At 33.6% G+C, this 22926-nt stretch overlaps 1 pseudogene; it reads left to right on the forward strand.

Annotated features, from left to right (window-relative positions):
• Window positions 1-3123: 3123 nt before the first annotated feature.
• Window positions 3124-19410, forward strand: LOC137228720 (ADP-sugar pyrophosphatase pseudogene; annotated as a pseudogene).
• The last annotated feature ends 3516 nt before the right edge of the window (window positions 19411-22926 follow it).

Raw genomic sequence — 22926 nt, forward strand, 5'->3', positions numbered from 1 at the left:
ACAAAGAACATTTCAAATTAATTTCTTAAAATGCTGTTCTACACTATTTTAATGTAAATAATTACAATAAAATGTATTTTAAGGTTAATGATTCAAACTAAAATTTATATAAGGACAAAGAACCATTTTCTTTCTTTTGCTTATCCCAGTTGACCCCAAATGAAATCAGTGTTAAGAGTTTCTTAAGAATGCTTCTAGAAAAAAGCAAACATTTTGAATATTCTTTTCTCCTTTGTACTTTTTCCTCATGATAAAAATTTCAATAATTTGTTCATAGAATTATACCTTATACATTCTATTGACAGCTGAGTATTCTGCTTACGGGTATACTGCGATTTAGTTTAGAGTTTTTAAATTGATAGCCCATTTTTTGTTATTTTCACTTCTGTCAAAGCCATAAATGCTATGATGACAAACTACTTAAGAGATCTCTTAAGAAAAATCTGTGGAGTGAATTCCTAGGAGGAGAACAGTTGGGAGGACGATAAGTGCATTTAATTTTAATAGCTAATTGACAAATTGGCCTTCAAATCAGTTCCAGAAAACATTGACCAAAGACACATCTGAAAGTACCCTATTACCACAGGCTTCCTGACAATGAGTACTAACAAACCTTGAAAACTTTTCTTCACCAATTAGTTTGCTGAAAAAGGGACCAGGATTTTATTTATATTGATTTAATTATGAGATGGAACATCTTTTCAGATACTTACTGGCCATTGGCATTTCTCGTCATAAAAATGTTATTTTGTGATTAATTTTTTCCTACTGACTTTTTGCTACCCTATCTCTTGTTGATTATATTATTAAACTAAAGATATTAGCTCATTCTCTCATAGGTGCTTCATCCCCCTCCCCAACTTTTTACTTCCATTTTACTTTATGTATGGCATGTTCTTCATTCAGAAGAATTTAGTTTTGCTTTGGTTGTTATTTTAGGCTGTCAAAATTATCAGTTGTTTCCCTTCCAGTTTCTGGACTTGTGATCAGGCTTAGAAAAGTTTCACTCACTCCAAGATTTGAAAAATGTAAACTTGACAGGTGTTGCTTTCCTGTGACTGAGTGTCTGTGTATTTGGCAGCTGTATCGAAGTAGTGTTCATATGCTATGAAATTCACTCATTTGAGTAAGTGTACAGTTCAGTACCACAATCCAATACGGGGACATTATTACCACCAGTGAAAGAAGTGGCAATCAGTCCCCATTCCCATCCTTAATGTCTGAATAGATTTATCTTTTCTGGATATTTCTTACTGATAGAATCACACAACAAGGAGTACTAACAAACCTAAAAAAATTATATTTACCAATTAGGTAAATTGGTCTTCTGAGTCAGGTTTCATTTACCTAGTATAATGTTTTGGGAATTCATCTATATGCTAGCATGTTTTAAGTCTTCCAATCCATGAATATATATGTCTTTATGTTAATTTACATTTTTAAAATTTTTTCTCAGCAATATTTTGTAGTTCTTCTCAGTGTACAAGTTTTGCACTTCTTTTGTTAAATTTAATCCTAAGTATATTTTATTTTTATGATATTGTGAAGGGAAATATTTTGTTTTCAGATTTGCATTGCTATTATATAGAAATGTAGTTTTTAAAATGTGTTGTGACCCTTCTGTTAACCATTTAAATGCTCTAGTAGATAAAGATGGTTTTATATTGGAAAGTACACTGAACTAGCAGTCACAATAATATATATGTTGTTTGCTTTAAAGTGTATGAATTTACGTTTAGATAATTCTAACAAGTTTTCAATGTCTATGAATGTTTGGCAGGTTATTCAAAACTTTGTAGGGTAGAGAACATTCATGCTGGGTTTGGTAGGATATCTAGTGTCCTTGGTTCTGGCTTACCAAATTCTAGTAGCATCCTCTCACTATTCATTGTGGAAACCACAGAAGACCCTATAATTTAAAAAATATATATTCCATAAAATATATTACCATGCTTTGTGAATCACTCTTTAGAGCTTACCATATAATGTCTAAGCCTGTGTGTTCCCAGAGAGGGAGTATGTCTTATTCTTTCCAGTGCCTAGCACAGTACATGGCATGTAAGCATTCAGTATGTCTACTAAATTACTGTATTATGAGTGAAACCTTGGAGATTTCCAGCAATAAATTTACCATATAGTTGAGATGGGTTAAAGGGCTCATGGACTTCATTTTACAGGTTGAAGAAATGAAGACCAAGGGGTTTAAATGACAGAACTACTTTTTTTTAATTGAAAGAGAATCTCAGTTTGACTTAAAATATCTTTGAATTGGTAGACATGGACATCATTTAGTTTAATTAGCTAATTAGAAAACACCACTTCTATAGCATCACTCACATGGTAATCTATGTAACTTAAAACTTCCACTGATGGTTAATATACTTAATAGGCATGATTACTTGAGAATGTAGGCCTTTGTTTTTTTGGGAAGCTATAAATATTTAAATAGTGAATTTAAATATGCCTACTTTTATCTAATCATATTTAGTCATATGTTTGCCCTCTAGAAGAGTATAATTTGCTTCCAATACTGAAATAATAGCTTGTTACATATGCAATGCAGCTATAATGTTTCCCTTTGGCATTCTCTTCTTCAGGCACTAAAAAACATATATTTTAACTTCCTTAGTTTAGTTTAATTTTAATCTCTAATCAGTCTGGTCACCTTCTTCTGAACTTTAATACCTCAATAGCTTTCTTAAAATGTGGTGCTCGGAATTAAATATGATATTTTAAATGTGTTTCTAGTGGAATTCATGTAGTCCCTTTTCAAAGCAATAATGACATTTTTGCAGATGTTTCGTTATCTGGTTATATTTCCTTGCAAGTCTGAGAACTCCTTGGTGAAAAATGCTTTATCTTATTACCACTGCATGATGAATTGAATTAAAATCATTGAAATGTGTTAACATCTTTATATAGTACCAGATCATGATTATATATTTAGCTATGATATTAGATTATTGAAGATAGTCTGCCTTTTAAATAAGGCAGTATAAAATTATCCCCACCATATTCTTATCATATTGATTGTATATACCTTTATGATATAATTGGGTACAGAATAATCTGATTCTGGATGTAAATAATATTGTTCTGTTCAGCATTCCAAAAGTAAGAGGCATGAGTAGAAAAGGTAAGTTTTCCTAGAACACTCAATACTTGCAAACCTAAGGTAGTTTTTTGATCATCGTTTTCTCTTTTCTGAACATTCCTTTAAAAACTATGTATTGAAGTTCTCCATAACATTTGGTTTTGCAGGGAAAAAAATATTATAACAGTACATTGAACAGATACCAACTTTTTAGATATGTCAAATTTTGTCCATGTTTTATTCATTGCCATTCATTGCTTTCATTCATTGTCAGTTCTAAGACCTCCTCCTTTGTGCCTAGATAATTGTGGCAAACTTCTTGTGAGTATCTGCTATACTTGTACCCGCTGGTCTTTGGAACAATAAGAAACTCTCCTGTTTGTGTCCTTTGCTCACATGGTGTTTACTGAAACGGATCTCTCTTATTTTTAAGGTATCCCTATTTTTTCCTTAAGAAACTGCCCTTTTTGTACTTCCTACATCCAACAATGACGCTTCCTCCAGAACTTAGCATTTTGTTATTTTGGGGGGTTTTGGCATATTTTCTTCCCACTGACTTCTTTCTACTCAGTTTTTCATATCTCTCTCCGAGAATATCAGTCAAGTAATCTGACAGAGGCAAAATTATCCTCTTTAGTCAACAGTGGTTCTCATGATTGGGGGAAAGCTACTATATTTGTGTGCAGGGACAAATTAGGGGATCCTAATATACCTATGAAGCTCAAGACAGTACCAACCTAATCAAGAACTATTTTATAACAAGCTGATAATTTCATTTAACTCTTCACATGACTTTGGGAAGCTCAGTTTTTTAAGCCAAAGGGGTAATGACACCTTTCCTAGAAGTTTTGAGTGTTAACAAACATAAGGTGAAGAGGAATTCTTTTTCATTAATGAGGAAATGCAAAACAGTACAATCACTTTGGAAGACGGTGTGGTATGTAGTTACTTATAAAACTAAACATATTCTTGCTATATGATCCAGCAGTTGCATTCCTTGGTATTTATCCAAAGAAGTTGAGAACTTATGTCCACACAAAAACCTGTACACAAATGTTTATATAACTTTATTCACAGTTGCCACACTTGGAAACAACCAAGATGCCCTGCAGCCTGTGAATGGGTAAACTTTGTTATATCCAGACAATAGAATTTTATTCAACCCTAAAAAGAAATGAGCTATCAAACCATGAAAACACATGGAAGAAATTTAAGCACATATTACTACATGAAAGAAGCCAATCTAAAAAGGCAACATATGATTCCAACTATATGACATTCTGGAAAAGGAAAAACTATGGAAACAATAAAAAGATCAGTGGTTATCAGGAGTTAGAGTGGGGGAGGGATACATATATGGAGCACAGAAAAATTTGGGGGCAGTGAAAATATTCCGTATGATACTACGGTGATGGATATGTGTCCAAACCCATGGAATGTACAACACCAAGGGTGAACAGTAAGGTAAACTATGGAAGTAGGGTGATTGTGATGTAGCAATGTAAGTTCATCAATTGTACTACTCTGGTGGAGGATGTTGACAATAGGGGAGACTATGCATGTGTGTGGGTAGGGGTTATATAAGAAATCCCTGTACCTTCCACTCAATTTTGCTTTGTATCTAAAACTGCTCTAAAAAAGTCTTAATTGAAAGAAAAAACACAATGAGACATCACTTCACATCTGCTAAAATGACTATATTTAACAGATCATTTAAAGTTTTGTGAGGCTGTAGAGAAATTAGAACCCTCATATATTGATGATTGGGATTATTAAATGGTGGGATTATAAAATGGTGTACTCTGGCAGTTCTTCCAAGTTAAATATACAGTTGCTGTATGATTTACCTATTCAACTTCTACATGCCTAAGAGAAATAAAAACTTATGAAAACTTGTACATGAATGTTCATAGCGCCTAATAGCCAAAGGTGGAAACAACCCAAATATCTATCAATTAATGAATGGATACTTGTGTATGAATTTAAAAAAATATGTTATATCCAGACAGCAGAAATGTGTTCAACATAAAAAGGAATGAATTACTGATAGACGTTAGAAACACAGATGCACCTTGAAAACTTTATGCTACTTAAAGAAGTCAGTGACAAAAGACTGCATAGTGAATGATTCCGTTTATATGAAAGGTTAAAATAGGAGAATCTAGAGATTGAAAGTATGTTAATATTGTCTAGGGCTGGAAAGTAATGGGGAGTGACTGCTCATGGAAACGGGGTTTCCTTTGGGGATGATGGAAATGTAAAATGTGGTAACGGTGGCACAATTCTGTAAATATACTAAAATTCACTGAAATGTACACTTTAAATGAGTGGATTATATAGCATATGCATTATATTCACAGTAAAGCTATTTTTAAATTAAATTTAATTTATTTACTTATTTTTGGCTGTGTTGGGTCTTCGTTTCTGTGTGAGGGCTTTCTCTAGTTGCAGCAAAAAAGGGCCACTCTTCATTGTGGTGCGCGGGCCGTTCACTATTGTGGCCTCTCTCGTTGCGGAGCACAGGCTCCAGACGCGCAGGCTCAGTAGTTGTGGAGCACGGGCCCAGTTGCTCCGCGGCATGTGGGATCTTCCCAGACCAGGGCTCGAACCCGTGTCCCCTGCATTGGCAGGCAGATTCTCAACCATTGCGCCACCAGGCAAGCCCTATTTTTAAAATTTAAAAAATAAAGAAAAGCAAGGTCTGTCGAAATATTTTGTAGTTGATAAATAATACATAAATGCATCATTATTTTTCCTTGCTGAAAGTAACTTTGGTGCTCGTGAAAATTTACTTTTTTAATACTATAAATAGTCCACATTAGTCTTCTATTATATCATTTCCTTGTCATATTTTTTACTCCTCTTCTTGCTACTATTAATCCTTCAGGGGAGCAGGAAATTAATTTGGTTCTCTTTAATTCATCCAAGTCCGTTACCCATAAAAGTCATTTTAATAAATCACAGAACCAAATATTTTCTTATTTTTGATTGTGTTGAGAGTTTATTTTTTGACAAAAATAACTTAAAAAAATAGTTCCAATATTAAAAATCACTATCAGTTGTAAGAAATTAACTAAATGTGAGTTACAAATTTCAAACCCTGAATGCTAGCTTAAGATATTCAGATTTTAACTAAATTAAATTCCTGTGTATTTAATAGGCAAAAAGTGCCTGGGAGATAACCATAAAGATTGTCATCATACTTACTTAGAGTCTTTCCCAGTGATGTAGAAGAGAGGATAAGCATCCTAGAAATTAACTATAAATTTGATAATAAATAAACATATTAAACACACCAGTAGAGACAGAAAAAAAATAATACCAAGGGTCAACATAAACTAAATATAAAAATATATAATTATAAAAGTTAAATCAAATTACATACTCATTTCTATAAACACCTTAGGAAATGTATGTCTGTCATTTCTTAGAGAGCTTTCGAAAGAAGGTTCACTTACGCTTTTTGCAAATATACTGTATTTAGAAGACGATGATCATCAGCCTTAGGCACTCTCAGCTTTGACTTCTGATTGTAGCAGATGAGAAAATTTATGAATGAAGTCCTATTTGTTTTCACTTGGAATAGGTTTCTTTGGATAAGCCACTATTTTCAAATCGGAGTAGCTCCACAGCAATCAGAAATTCTTTTCTATCTTCTGTCCCTTTTCCTCTGTGGGTCATATGGGTTCTATGAGTAGGCAGGGACATTCTTATTTGGTTTGGCTTGTATTTTCTTGTCTGTCAGTAAATGCATGAATCCCTGTTATATTCTTTTCCTGAGAGAAGTAAGACCAATCATGAAAGAAGGGGAAAGTGTATAAATGGACCCAGTAAATAAGAACATGTGGCAAAGTGCAAGGTAAAAGAGCAAGTGAAATTTATTGGGTTATACATTACATCTATTTTAATGCAAGGGAAATAGACACTTTCAGTAGTTGCTAAGACAATGCTTTGATTATATGAACTTTATTCTTTCTTATTAATATCAGTATAATTTATAGGAGTTGAAGTCAGCATGAATTAGAGTGTTGAGGGTGTGTGAGTCCCTGATGTTCAGGAAAGAATGATTCATCTGAGTGTTAAAATTCATGTGACAGAAAAGGTCATCACACTTTTCCATAGATATTCAAGTTACTAATCATAAATAAGGTTGTCCTTTATTAACGCCCATTCATCCAACTTGTTATTAGTGTTAACAACTGGTTGTGATTGAGAAAAATGGAACTCTAGCATTATAGAATGTAGAATGGCAAAGGTTTTTGCTTTTCCTGTTTTTTTTTTTTTTTGACTAAGCTCTGACTTTGGCTCATTTTTAGAATGGCAAAGTTCACAAGAATGAGAACAAATAGAGAGTGAAATGATCTTTTGAAAGAAATGGTAGCTGTGTCATCCCAGAGGCAATTAAATATGATGAACAAATCACCAAAATGTACACAGTACACTTGGGATCAATCTAATCTTAGCAGGGGATTCAACAGCCTGCATTAGATGACAATAATTTGATTATTTTCTTTAAATATATAGTTGGCTCTTAAATTTATCCCCAGGTCTGTGTTAGATATTGATACTTACAAAAATTTAGTTATCAACTGAGATTGTTAAGATAGTAGGAAGTATGAATATGTGAATCTAATCTTATTTTCCTTCAAATCAATTCTTCTGTTTATCCATATTTTGATTGGAATTGTCTTTTTCAAACATTTCTGAGTTATATTTATTTGTATACACTGTTATTTGCAAAGACAATGTGATTTACACTTAGGTGAAAATCTTTAATTTAAAAAACACAAAATTAATATAACTTTAAAAGTACTATATATTTCTTAAGTAGGCCTATCTTGGAAAAATAATAATAAATTTTAAAAATAATTGTGGCTTGTGCTCTGTTTTGTATTGTTTTTCATGTTGTTTAAGAGATTTGTATTTTTATCCCTATGAGTGAATCTCTGAGGGTGTTCCTGAAGCTTCAAAGCCCAAATACAGTTTTCATCAAAGACTGAAATCCAAACTTGAATGGAAAATTTCATCTTGTCAATTTCTCACATGATTTGTATTTAGTTTACCAAGGAGGTTTTAAGTGGCATATGAAATCATTAAAACAATAATTCCTGAAAAAAATGCAATATGCATCATTTGTTCCGTCCTCAATAAGTGACTTTATTTACTACAATGTTTGGGAAGCCACGTTTCCTTACAGTTTTTCTCAATCTCTGATATCTTGGGAACAAATATAAAGCCAACCTCATAAAAATGAGGAAACTTATGTTTATATATTCAAGGAGCTTTGGAACTAGAAACTCATTTTAGCCATGATATTGACCAATATTAAGTAAAGTGGAAAGTTTTTTCTTAGATTCTATTCAAGTGAGTTTAATTACAATCTCACAAATGGACCTTGGATGAAGTATCATTTCAAATAAGATTCTTATTAGGCTACAACAACAGAAATAGGAATATAATGTGACCCACATGTCTAGTTTTAAGTTTTCTAGAAGGCACACTCAAAAAGTAACAAAAAATGGAATTATTTTTAAAATTTAAACCAATGTGTCCAAAATAGTACCATTCAATATGTAATCAATATTAAAAACTCTTGATGAAATAATTTTTATATCAAGTCTTTGGAATCTATTGAACAGTGGAGGATTAGAGTTTTAAAAAATATTTGTGTTTATTCTTTTTTTTTGCTTGTTTTGATTTTTCTTCCAGTTTTATTGAGATATAATTGACATACAGCACTGTATGAGTTTAAGGTATACAGCATAATGATTTGACTTACGTACATCATGAAATGATTATCACAATAAGTTTAGTGAACATCCTTCATCTCATATAAGATACAAAAGAAAAAGAAAAAAGGTTTTTCCCTTGTGATGAGAACTCAGGGTTTACTCTCTTAACAACTCATATATAAAATACAGCTGCATTTAATTATATTAAGGTTGTTGTATGTTACACCCTTAGTATTTCTTTATCTTATAACTTACCTTGTACCTTTTGACTACTTTCATCAAAAATATATCCAAAAATACATAGAGCTCTTTTCACTATGTCACTGATGCTGTTTATAAATTGGTCACATGACTCTGTTTTCTTTGTTAAGACAAAAAAAGTATAGAAACCATTCATGTAAGAGCAGAAAAAAATTAAAGCTCATTTCTCACTGCTGTTTCTTAACCATTTTCTTTCTTCCTTGGCATGTTTCATACATGTTATACTTCGTTCCCTGAAAAACTTTCTGGGAAATACAATGTACACTCTCTCTTTTCCTTTGTTAAAAGATTAGAATGCTTTAAAAGACAAATAATTTAACTTTTTAATAATTATGGTTTCCTAATAAGGTAATTACTTTCCATGGTGATACTCTAGGGAATGGAGGCAAGGAGCTTGCCTTCCTAACAAAGACTATCAGAACCACGTTGGGATTTTTGAAAGTACATATTACCATGTGCTCCTAATATTTTAAGAACCACTTGAGGGGCAGAAGTTGTTTAGAAGTAGGCCTCATTACATTGGGACTTAGTTTGGGGTTCTATCATTAAGAAAGCATGGTAAGAAGAAGGAATTTAGATACAAATAAAACTTTTTTTGCATTTTTTTGATGGGACGGAGATACATAGTACATAGAAAATCTTATGAACACTTATTTTGTTCCTCTCTAACTATCTATCTACCCAAATCCCGTCTTCCCCCAAAGATCCTCCCTCCCCAGACTTGGAAACATCAAGAGCTGGGCTTACATAGGAGTTCACAAACCCATGATTTCTTTTCTTGTCCTTTTCTTTTTTTCCTTTTACATCCTTCTGCTCAATCTTGGTAGATCCCGGATAAGAGATGACCAATAGCTCATGGCTCCCATTCTCACCTTCTCTTTCATTTCTTCAACTTCACTTTCAGTTCTAAGCTTCCCCTCTCTTCTTCTTAAGCTGAAAATGTAATTCACTTCCGCCTGGAGTCATTTCTTAGGTGGAGGGGGTCTTTCTTCAAAACTTAGGTCTAGAAAATGGGTGATATCTGATGAATGGATACTTTACAATGACATTTAATTCTCTCCTCTTACAGTACATGAAGTCATTACCCTGTGCATTATATTCTCTGAAACATTTAAGAGAATAATGTCTTAATGACTAAAGCGCTCTCCCTTATGGACCACACTGTTACACTGGGGTCATGTTAGGCACTCCTGTCTTAAACTTTCCCTGGCTCTGAGCTCTCCTCATCAAATTCAGGGATCTAATTCGTTCCACTTGCATGACTATTTTCACTGCAGAGCTGAGTCAAGGGAAGGAGCCGTAGCAGCACCACTCTGATCAATCAGTTCTCCTGAATGTCTTAGATGGGTACACTGTTAGCTGACTTTGTTCCTGATGGTAAATTAACCATTTTTTCCTTAGCCCAAACCATACCTAGCAACAGCAAGAATTATTCATTGCATAATTTATGTTAACACTATTCAAGTTCAGCTGATGTAATTTCTGGTTTCCCAAATGTGCCTTACAACCCTGGTGGCAGGTTGTGATGGTTTTATTTAATGAAAATTCAAAGGCAGAGGTCTTTTCACTGTTTCACTAATACTCTTTATAAGTTGGCCACATGACTCTCAGGTTTTCTTTGTTGTTGTTAAGACAAAAAAAGGTATAGAAACCATTCATCCAAGAGAGAAAAAATTTCTAAATCAAAGCTCATATCTCACTGCCATTATTTAAACATTTTCTCTTCTTTCTTTACTGCCATAAACACAACATACTCCCTTCCCTGAGAAGCCTTCTGGGAAATACACTGTAAGCTTTCTCTTTTCCTGGTTTTACTCATAAGAAACACTCACTGGGGAGCTTATCTTTTCCATACGTTCTCCTTCCACTTTTGGCCACAAAGTGGTGGTGATGGGGTAAAAACTGTGGGAACTCAACTCAGTCATTTTGCTCTCACTTTTATATACTATACCCAAAGCCAAAGGAGTTGATTTGAGAAACTTCCAGACTCCTTAATGAAGACTCCTTACACCCCTACTAAAAAGGACCTGAATGAGTTTGAAGTCCTTCTACATCTTTGGAGGGGTGTTCCTGTTATGGTTTGAATTGTGTCTTCCCAAAAATTCATGTGTTTAAGTCCTAATCCCCAATACCTCAGGAGGTGACCTTATTTGGAAAAAGAGTAGTTGAAGATGTAATCAGCTCACTTAAGATTAGGTCATACACAGCAATCCCACTACTGGGCATATACCCTGAGAAAACCATAATTCAAAAAGAGTCATGTACCAAAATGTTCATTGCAACTCCATTTACAGTAGCCTGGAGATGGAAACAACCTAAGCGTCCATCATCGGATGAATGGATAAAGAAGATGTGGCACATATATACAATGGAATATTACTCAGCTATAAAAAGAAATGAAATTGAGCTATTTGTAATGAGGTGGATAGACCTAGAGTCTGTCATACAGAGTGAAGTAAGTCAGAAAGAAAAAGACAAATACCATATGCTAACACATATATATGGAATTTAAGAAAAAAAAATGTCATGAAGAACGTAGGGGTAAGACAAGAATAAAGACACAGACCTACTAGAGAATGGACTTGAGGATATGGGGAGGGGGAAGGGTAAGCTGTGACAAAGCGATAAAGAGGCATGGACATATATACACTACCAAATGTAAAATAGATAGCTAGTGGGAAGCAGCCGCATAGCACAGGGAGATCAGCTCAGGTGCTTTGTGACTGCCTGGAGGAGTGGGATAGGGAGGGTGGGAGGGAGGGAGACGCAAGAGGGAAGAGATATGGGGACATACGTATATGTATAATTGATTCAGTTTGTTATAAAGCAGAAACTAACACACCATTGTAAAGCAATTATACTCCAATAAAGATGTTAAAAAATAAAAGATTAGGTCATACAGGAGTAGGATATTTGCTTCAGATGTTAATTGTTTTTTAAAGAAATGAAATGTTACAGATACAAATAAAACCTTGTCACCATCGATTCTTTTCTCTTTTCCTCTTGAAAAGTAACCATAATCTTAAAGTCACTGTGTGCCGTTTAGTTTTATTTTTTAAATTAATGTAACAATCATCAAATCAATATTTATTGTTTTACCGTGTACCAGAAATTGTTCCAAGTATTTTACATCATGATGTCAATTCATTAAACTAGCAACTGTGGTATTCTCATCTTACCTATGAGGGAACAATGGTCTTAAGGAATAAGCAGCCATCTGAAGTCACACAGCCAGTAAGAGGTGTGTGACTGGAATTTGAACAGTCTGGCATGTTGGCTCCAGAGATCATACATTTAAATGTTCCCTTACATAGTACGGGCACATAGTACATAGTATGCACCTGTAAACCAATTATGGTACTATTTTAAGTTTTAGATGCTTATATAAATGGTAACATCCTGCAAACATTCTCATCAACCTGCTTTTCACTTAACATTAATTTGGAGATTTATCCATATTTATGCAAGTGGCTCTATTTTAGCTATTTCTTAACATGCCATCAATGTTTCTGAGTGCTGTAGATTTCTACACCCTGGAAAAATGTCCCATGTGATTTAGATTGGGTGAGTAAAGTGAAAATATGAAAAAAGAGATCTTGTAGGACATCAGATTCATTCTCAGACGGAACAGTAGGAGGTGGTACACATAAAATATGAGGATGTGGACATTATTCTATTAAAACTGACCAAATCTACGTACACATCTCTTGGAAAGTCTTTGCATATTCTCAGGTACATGAAAAATATATTGAAGAGTACTGCTATAGATGATCAGTAAGGTTCGGTATGGTCCAGCAAAGTTGCTAACAATAATCTATATATAAAACTTCAATCAGATGCATAAAGTTATTTACAGTAATGGCTTGTTATGAAGAATATTGTATGTAGTACTCTTGAATTTGGATTTAATTATCTGGCCAATGAATATGCAAACTCAATTTATTGTTTCTGTTTTCTTCCATTCGTTTTGCTTCATTATTTATCAATCAATATCAATTTAGAAATATATGCAAAATCATATTTTATATAGAGGATGCTTTTGGAGAGAAAAGAAAGCAGATGAAACAGAACCACTTAGAAGATTAGTATAGTCACTCAGGCAAAGAAAGATTAGACATGTACATATGGACAGTGGGGTTTGAAACTGGAAGATTTGAAAAATGTTTAAAAACAAAAATCAACAAGGGAGAGTGACAAATTGTTTATGGAGAGAGTGCAGGAAGGAGTCATTAATAACTCTTAACCTTGCCAAAGAAATGTATCTGTGAGTCAGAGTTAATAATGCTTTAATGATGAATTGTGGGAGTTTCAAAGAGAGAGAGATTAGTGGAAGAGTCATTGTAATGAAATTGACTTTTAAGATGGATAAGTATATTTTTCGTACTTATGAATATTGTTGATCCTATTTTCCTCATCAACAGGAATCATGTATTATTTCTTATGACAAATGGTATCCATTGTATGGAGCTTAGAAAATATGGAAAAATACAGAGAAGGAAACAAAAAATACCAGTATGCCTTAGAGATAACCTGCGATGCATGTGTATGGCTGTATAAGACATTAAAATCATACTGTGAACATATTATTTTAATGTTTAATATTATAAACAATATTATTTTAATTATAAACAAGTATTATTTAATGTTATAAACAATAATACAGTTATATTTTATTATTATAAACGTATTATTTTAATATGGTTGATAACCCAATTATTTGCCAATCTTCAATTACTGCACATATACAGAATTGAAATTTTGATTTGCTTTTACAAATGGTGCCAAAATGAAGAGTAAATAGCATTTTATACACACACACACACACACAAACACAAACACACAAAACGAGTTATAGTAGAATCAGAGAAAAAGCATAAGAAAGGCACAGAGAAATAATAAATATTTAAAGCATGTTAAACAGTATAATTTCCCTTGAGCACAGAGATTTTGAAAGCTAAGAGAAGTTAAGACTGGAAAGAAAAGCTGACATACTATCATGATGACAGATGATGGAATTTGTTCCTCACTTGGTTATAAATATGAAACCAATGTAGTTGCTAAAATATAACTGGGTAAAATGAGCATTTACCTTGGAGGATTATATAAGGTGAATAAGAGTGGATAAAGGCTGAAAAAAATGAGGCCAGTTAGAACACTGAATAATCAAGGAAATAGGCATGAGAGCTTGAACTAGAATGTTATTTTTAAAGGACGAGAGAAAAAACTGGAAGTGATTAGCATCAGTGAGAGAAAATAATAATGGTTGGATAGATATAAGCAAGAAAGGAATGTGAGGAATCAATGTTTCAAGCCTGGGAAACTTGGTGAATTTTGCTAAGTTTCTGGAGAAGAATTGTATTTAATGGGATAAGATGAAGTGTTCAGTTTGGGTTGCAATTTTCTGCTGCCTATCAGCAAACAATAGATAAACCCTAAAGCTGAAGGACATGTGCTTCTGAAGCACAGAAGCATCATTAAAGATAGAAATAGAGACTCATTTAAAAGGAGGGAATGATAAAATTTAAAAAAAGGGGGGAAATAGAAGATTTTAAATTGTTAGGAGTATAGAGAAAAGAGAATATGATCTATGCTAAAACTTAATACATTAAACGTAGGGCGTGAGTAAAGAGAGTTAATCATGGTATAAGGAATACTCACAGAGATAAATGACTTAAATGGTTCTTATATTTTAAGACAAAGTGGTTGGTCAACTATCACAAATACTGTGAGGAAGTTTTGGAGGAGGAAGGATGGTTGGCCGTTATATTCATGGTATATTTTACATTCAGCAAGACTTCCTTCATCAAATCATATGGAGGTGACAGTGAATCAGTGAAGGACTGACACTCAGGTGATCCTCATGAGATTCTTTATCAGAGACACAAGCATATACCAAACTTAGATCCATTTGGGGAACAGTTACTCCACCTGAAGAAGTTAGGGTATTTCCATTTCAAGCCCTTTATTAGTGTTCCATGTTTTGGAGTTTTCTAGAAGAAAACCAATTATAAAAACCAATTGTTGGGCTTCCCTGGTGGCGCAGTGGTTGAGAGTCCGCCTGCCGATGCAGGGGACACAGGTTCGTGCCCCAGTCTGGGAAGATCCCACATGACGCAGAGCGGCTAGGCCCGTGAGCCACGGCCGCTGAGCCTGCAAGTCCGGAGCCTGTGCTCCTCAACGGCAGAGGACACAACAGTGAGAGGCCCGCATACCGAAAAAAAAAAAAAACAATTGTAAATGTTAAGATGCTTTTAGAATGGGCATCTGAAAATAAAATGTAGTTTTGAAAGACTGTCAAATCAATGTAGCTAAATTTGCTTTGCACTGTAAGCTCTGCGCTGTTACTTTATTTCAAGTTAAAAATTATTCTTAAAAAATTCTAAATACCAAGTTTAATAGAATTACTCTAATTATTTGAAAGTTTTAGGCTTTATTTATAATACTTTAATATTATATTTAATTTAAATTTTTGAAGTACATATTAATCATTAGGAAAGTACTGAAGAACACATTAATTTAAAAAAATATTCCAACTTACTACGAACTTGTAATTCGTTATTAGCTCTAAGTCTCCATTATTAACTTATGAGTTTGAATACTGTGAAATCAACGTCACTAACATGGGAGATATTTAGGATGAATGGTTGAATTTTTCTAGATCATAGCTCTAGATGAAAATACAGTAGATTAAAATACAGTGTTAGTAACTAGGAAACTATTATTTAACAGATAGGGTCACAATATAATATTAAATGTACCTTTACAGTACAACCGCTCTAGAAATGGTTTGGCAGATTCTTATAAAGTGAAACTGACACTTACTATAACACCCAGCAATCTAATTTTAAATATTTAACCAAGAAATGAAACTTTACGTTCAAACAAAATCTTTCCATAAATTTCAGAGTAGCTTGATTCATTATCATCAAAACCTGGAAAAGTCCTTCAATGGGTAAATAAATAAACTGTAATAAATCCATGCAGTGAAATACTTATTCAGCAATGAAAAGGAGCAAACTGTTGAAACGTGCAACAGCATGAATGAATCTCCAGTACATTATGCTAAGTGAAAAGGCTACAGCCAACATGGTTCCAATTATATGACATTCTTGAAAATGAAAAAAACTGTAGGAAGAGAAAATATATAAAAACAGATGAGTGATTATTAGGCGTTAGAGGTGGGTGTAGGTGTTAAAACACAAAGAGGCAGAGTGTAATATTTTGGAGAGGTAGAACAGTTGTGTATCTTAACTGTGGTGATGCTACACTTTTGAACACATTTTTCAAAACTCAGAAAACTGTACATCAAAAGGAATGTTTTACTGTATGTAAATTAGACTTAAAAAACGATTTTTCTCTTAAATTAGCCCATCAATTGCTAAAAATTTTCTTTAAGAAAAAAATACTACACTTAAAATATCTACACCAGTGTCTGACTTACTTCATTCAGTATGACAATCTCAGGGTCCATCCACGTCATTGCAAATGGCATTACTTCATTCTTTTTTATGGCTGAGTAATATCCCATTGTATATATGTACTACATCTTCTTTATCCATTCATCCATCAATGGACATTTAGGTTGCTTCCATGTCCTGGCTATTGTAAATAGTGCTGCAATGAACATTGGGGTACATGTGTCTTTTTGAGTGAAGTAAGTCAGACAGAGAAAGACAAATATATGATATCGTTTATATGTGGAATCTAAAAAAAATGGTACAAATGAATTGATTTACAAAACAGAAATAAGTCACAGATGTAGAAAACAAACTTATGGTTACCAAGGGAGAAGGCAGGGGAGAGATAAATTGGGAGTTTGGGATTGACATATACACACTACTATATATAAAATAGATAACTGATAAGAACCTACTGTATAGCACAGGGAACACTACTCAATACTATGTAATGACCTATATGGAAAAGAATCTAAAAAAGAGTGGATATATGTATATGTATAACTGATTGACTTTGCTGTACAGCAGAAACTAACACAACATTGTAAATCAACTATACTCCAATAAAAATTAATTTAAAAAATGATGACTTAAAAAAATATCTACATGATGTATCATAAGGTATATGTTTAAATGCCTCTATTTTAACAAGCTCGATTTAATGTTAGCCGATATGTAAAGATTTTAATACTAGTAAATACAAATTTGTGGTTATTATATCAAAGGTAGTAACTATTGTTTAAGAAACCATGATGTGACACAGCAGGAAGTAGAATATTTACAGTTAGAAGGAAATGAATTTACATCCCAGTTCTGATGCATAGTTGCTATATGTCATCAAAAGAACTACATTGCCTTTCTGGGACTCAGTTTCCTTGGAAATGGGGTTAAAGTACTCACATGCTTTATTTATTATAATAATTAAATGAGATAGTGCTATCCAAGACCCTCAATAATTTTTTTTTGCTAAAAATCATTTCCTCCCTTTTCTTGAAAATTATTTTCTGAAGAAATTTTTAAATCCCATTGTAATTTATTGGCAATTTTTACATATGTTTTCAAAAAAGGCCTGGAAATATGGGCTAACATATAATATTTATGCCAAAAAGTCACTTGCAGCACACAGTTTGCTCAAATATAATTTAAGTTTCAGTAATAGAAACCTAAATATACTCTTTAAATGACTATACACAATCATAAACAGATTTCTGATCTCAAAAAAATATTTTTCTGAAGCTACATTTTTTTTTATTTTCAGTTATTTATTAAAAGGAAAAGGTCCACTAAATTTGATTAAAGTTCTACATTATTATTGTAAATGGAAATATATATTTTCTATAGGAAAATACAATTATTTTTTGTAATACTTATAGCACTGAATTCAGGGAGTGTGAAATATTTCAAAGGAGGAGAGAAATGGTAGGAGATAAAGTCAAGGAGCTATAAGAAAGAAAGGCTCAAAACATGGTAGACATTGGTGGAAAGGCTCAGAACATGGTAGACATTGGTGGCCATTTTAAGCCATTTGTCTTTATCTCTTTGAGACCCTGGAAGCCAGTGTATTAGAGACATTTCAACAAATGAAAGACACTATTTATTTATTATCACACCAGCTGCCTTGTTACAAGTAGATTGTAGGGGAAGAAGGACAAAAATCAGAAAGGCCAATTAGGAGACTGTTATAATAATTCAGGTGAGAGAAGGTGGTGCCTTGACCAGGAAGGTGTACAAGATTAACCAGTTACTGAGGGGAAATTACATGGACTCAATAGGGAAAAGTTTTGTAGTACTTGATATGGGAGAAAATGTAGGGGAAATGAAGAGAATAGAGAAATATAAGGGATATAAAGATAGGAGTCATGAAAATACTAGATGTTTGCACGTAGATAAGTAACAAAAAGGAAAAATAAGACAAGGGATACTAAGACATATTATGCTCTAAAGGAGAACTAAAAATATGCAGAATGAGTTTCACAGTGAATGTCACTTCAGGAAATCTGCCTACCATAATTAAAACTGATGGACTCTCTTGTCCACAGACATGGCTTCAATCGGGTCCAGCTATCAGAGTGGCATGACTCCCAGTGTTGCCAGATTCATGGGCCATTAGGACCAACCCAAAATGGCTTTGAGGATTATTCTGAGAATATAGAAAGTTGCCAGAAAACAGTAGCAAAGTATGATTTTCCCTGAAGATTTCCAGAGAGAGTTTTGCAAAAACTTTTGAATTGCTGTGAAAATATACTGAACAATGTTCTGTTCCGTTTCTGGTTTGAACCCCTTGAGACCTATAGGAATCATTAACAAGGAAAATCAGTCGAGCTTGAAGAAACAATGTACATGGATCCTACTGATAAAACTAGAACTTGGGAAACTTTGAAACACATAACTGGGAAGAATAGTTGGCTGATGGTGTGGTAGTTATCCCAGTGCTGCAAAGAACTCTTTATTATGAATGTATCGTTCTGGTGAAACAGTTCTGACCGCCAATGGGAAGCTACAGCCTAGAATTCCCCACAGGTCTCACAGTCAGTAATGAAAGCCCAGAAGCAGCTGCTCTTTGGGAGCTTGAGGAAGAAACTGGCAATGAAGGTGACGTTACTGAATGTTCTTTAGCTGTAAGTATGGATCCAAGTTTGTCAGCAGTACCACATACATTGTGGCAATAACTGTTAATGGAGATGATGCTGAAAATGTAAAACCTAAGCCAAAGCCAGAGGATAGAGAATTTGTGGAAGTAATTTTTTGCTAAAGAATGATCTCTTGAAGAGATTTGATGCTAAAGTGACTGAAGAACGTCTGATGGTGGATGTCAGTCTTTTCTTATGCTCTCGCGCTGAAGCTGTTTGAAGTTCCCTTCCTGTAATTTTAGGTGCAAAGAGCAATGGCCATGTTTTTGTAAATGAGACCACCGGGGCCTCCTTTACTAAGACTTTGTATTCAGCTTAGTTTAATGTCGATTTGAAATTAACTTTTCCATACAATATAAGCAACACAGAATGAAAAAAAAGAAAAAAAATCCTCAAGTGGGGTGGTAGCTGAAACAATGACAGAACATAAATATTAGTCTCTGAGAAGAAACGAAAAAGATGAGATCATATTCGAGAAATTATTTGTTGAATCTGGCTCAATGCTAAGCTAGCAGTAAGAACACAGCAGGAATGAGAAGGACGCTGGATGCTAGTAGACAAGGAGGTATATGCTTCTGAAGTGAAAAGGAAGCCAATGGGAATGACAGACACCTGAGTCATTCTAGGATTTTTGCATAAAATAAAGTTGATGAGGGACAGGAACAGGGCTGTACCTTCAGCTTGGGTGTAGGAAAGATACCCAGAAACCCAGTCATAAGCAGAGAGATATTCTACAGGATGGGAGAATGGAAGAAGTCACTGGTATCTTCTGGAGTTATACAAGAGTAAACACATATTCCAAACATTGTCTTATGTATGGATGCTCTCCAAGCAGTGATTGTCCTTGCTATAAGCAATGATCTAAGAAAACATTTACCTATAACAGGAAGCCTTGAAGACAATTTAGACTTTTGAGAAAGACACCCTAATTCATAGAGCACTACTTATGAATGACATCTGGGATTGCCTCTTAGACTTGAAAGCTTTTTCTATTAATGTGTTTATCCAACACAGTATACCAACTTATCAGCCTTAGGTAATTATTGACCATCAGACTCCATTTTTGAACAATTAAATCTCACCTTCTAGGTGCATTTGAACTTTATGTAGTTAATGATTCCTAAAGTTGACTGAAAAGCCAGATCAATTTCCTACTGTTTTGAATTCCTAATGTCATATTCAGGTTCCTGCAGGGAGATTGAAATCAGTCAGGATTTCCTAGGCAACAATCTGAAAATAGTTGAAAAGGAGGGCCTTTTTAATATTCTTTAATGTGCTTTACCACACGTAGTGCCAACACCAGTTTGCACCTAAGACTACTTACCCGTGTTCATTTTCCCTGCCGCAACATTTACAACTCCAGTAGGCCTCTTATTTTTTCCAAGGAAGAAGCAGAATTAGCCTCGGGATGATTTCACTTTCTGTGGACACTAGGCCAGGATAATGAACAACATAGAAAGAATAAAACTCCATAGAATCAAATGTTTTCTGTTTGCAGGGTAAACAGGGTTCAATTAAAATTTAATTGAAGTAGATGTTTTGTCTAGCCAAACTCAAATGGACTTTTGGATCAGAAGCAAAATAAGGAATTTCTAGACTCCAGTCTCCCCTCACACACATTTGAAGTATCACTCCCATACAAAATAAATATTTTGTGTTCTAATTCACCTATTTAGGTCTGTGGCCTATTAATAGAGATTTCTGTAATATAAAGAGATTAATGATTTTACTTGGGTAAGCAGATTATAAAAAACAATACTAACTATATGAAATACACTTGAAATAAATTGCCCCTTTTGACATGATTTGAGTACAGCACTAAAAGGATACAGGATCAGACATATCAAGAGTAGCTTTGCTTATAAACCAAGTAATTACTACTTAATAAATTAAGCATATTCTAATTGCAAAATTCATAACATTACATTACGTTTTTAAGTATGTGGCTGTCCTTTACTGTGACATTACTTTGAAGGTAGTATTTCACTGAATCTATGATTCACGACTAATTTATATGCCACTAAGAGCAAGACATTATGATTTTTAATATGACACAATTATTTCTTTTTTCCCTTCTGTTCAATTTTTTGCAATAGTTTGAGAAGGATAGGTATTAACTCTTCTTTATGTGCTTGGTACAATTCCCCTGTGAAGCCATCCAATCCTTGACTTCTGTTTGTTGGTAGCTTTTTGATTTATTGATTTGACCTATATCTACTTGTTTAAAACCGATAGTCATTTAAGTTCAAACACATTCTATAAGCTCTACACATTTTTACTTTTCCCTCATATTTTGTGTTTGTGATGTCATATCTTACATCTTCATGTCTATCACTTTATTTATTTTAGTTATAGTTGATCTTACAATCTTTGTCTTCTAACCTTTATACAAGATAATTTAAATGGTTAATTCACGGCATTTACTATATATTTGCCTTTACCTGTAGGATTTTTCCTTCCTATAGTTTCCTATTTCTTGTAGCCTTTTCTCTTTCATTTAAAGAAGACCCTATAACACTTCTTGTAAGTATAGTTTAGTATTGATGAACTCTTAGTTGTTGCTTGTCTAAGAAGCTCTCTACTTCAATTCTGAATGATAACCTTCCAGGGTAGAGTATCCTAGGCTGTATGTTTTTTCCCTTCACCATGTTAAATATATCATTGAACTCCCTTCTGGCGTGAAAAGTTTCTGCTGAAAAATCAGCTCATAGCCTTATTGGGGTTCCCTTGTATGTGACTTCTTTGATGCATTTAGAATCCTCTCTGTAACTTATGCCATTTTAAGTTATAATATGTCTTGGTGTGGCTCTCTTGTTTCAAATTCTCTGTGCTTCCTGTACCTGAATATCTGTTTCCTTCATGTTTAGGAATTTTTCAGCTATAATTTCATCTAATACATTTTCTACTTCTTTCTCTCTTTCTTCTCCTTCTGGAGAAGAAATATAATGCAAATGTTAGTACGCTTGATGTTGTCCCAGAGGTCCCTTAAACCATTCTCATTTTTTAAAATTTGTTTTTTCTTTTGCTGTTTTGATTGAGTGATTTTTGCTTTGTGAGTTCTTTCTAAGAAATCTTTGCCTTAGCCAAGGTCAAATATTTTTTCTATATTTTCTTAGAAAAGATGTATAGTTTTGTGTTCATACTTCGGTTTATAATCCATTTTGTGTTATTTTTTTGTGTGATGTGAGGAATTTGCCATATATCACTTTTTTTAATATGTTGTCAAGATGTTCCAGCAGAATTTCTGGAAAAGGTGGTATTTTCTCCATGCAATTTATTTCACAAATTCTCTGGAAATCAACTGACAGTATATGTAAGGGTATCTTTGTGGGCTGTAATTTCTCTTCCATTGATTGTTGTGCTCTTCCTTTTGTCAATATCCCATTATCTTGTTTATGGTAGCTTATGGCAAGCCTTGAAATTAATAATGACAATCCTCTAAATGTTTTCTTCTATTTCAAAATTACATTGACAAACTTACAAACAAAATTATATTGACAAAACTCCCTTTCCGTATAAAGTTTGGAATCAATTTGCATTGTACAAAGAAAAAAAAAGCCTCTGGGATTTTGATTGGGACTGAGTGAAATTGATGAATTCATTTGGGGAAAACTGGCATTTTTCTTGAGAATTTTATCCACAGGAAGGATGTATCTCTTCATTTATGTAGGTTTTTCTTTGATTCTTTTCATCAGTGGTTTATACATTTTTTCATACTGATATTACACATATTTTGTTAAATATATGTCTAA

Source organism: Pseudorca crassidens, chromosome 8 (genome assembly GCF_039906515.1).
Source record: "Pseudorca crassidens isolate mPseCra1 chromosome 8, mPseCra1.hap1, whole genome shotgun sequence".
Lineage (NCBI taxonomy): Eukaryota > Metazoa > Chordata > Mammalia > Artiodactyla > Delphinidae > Pseudorca > Pseudorca crassidens.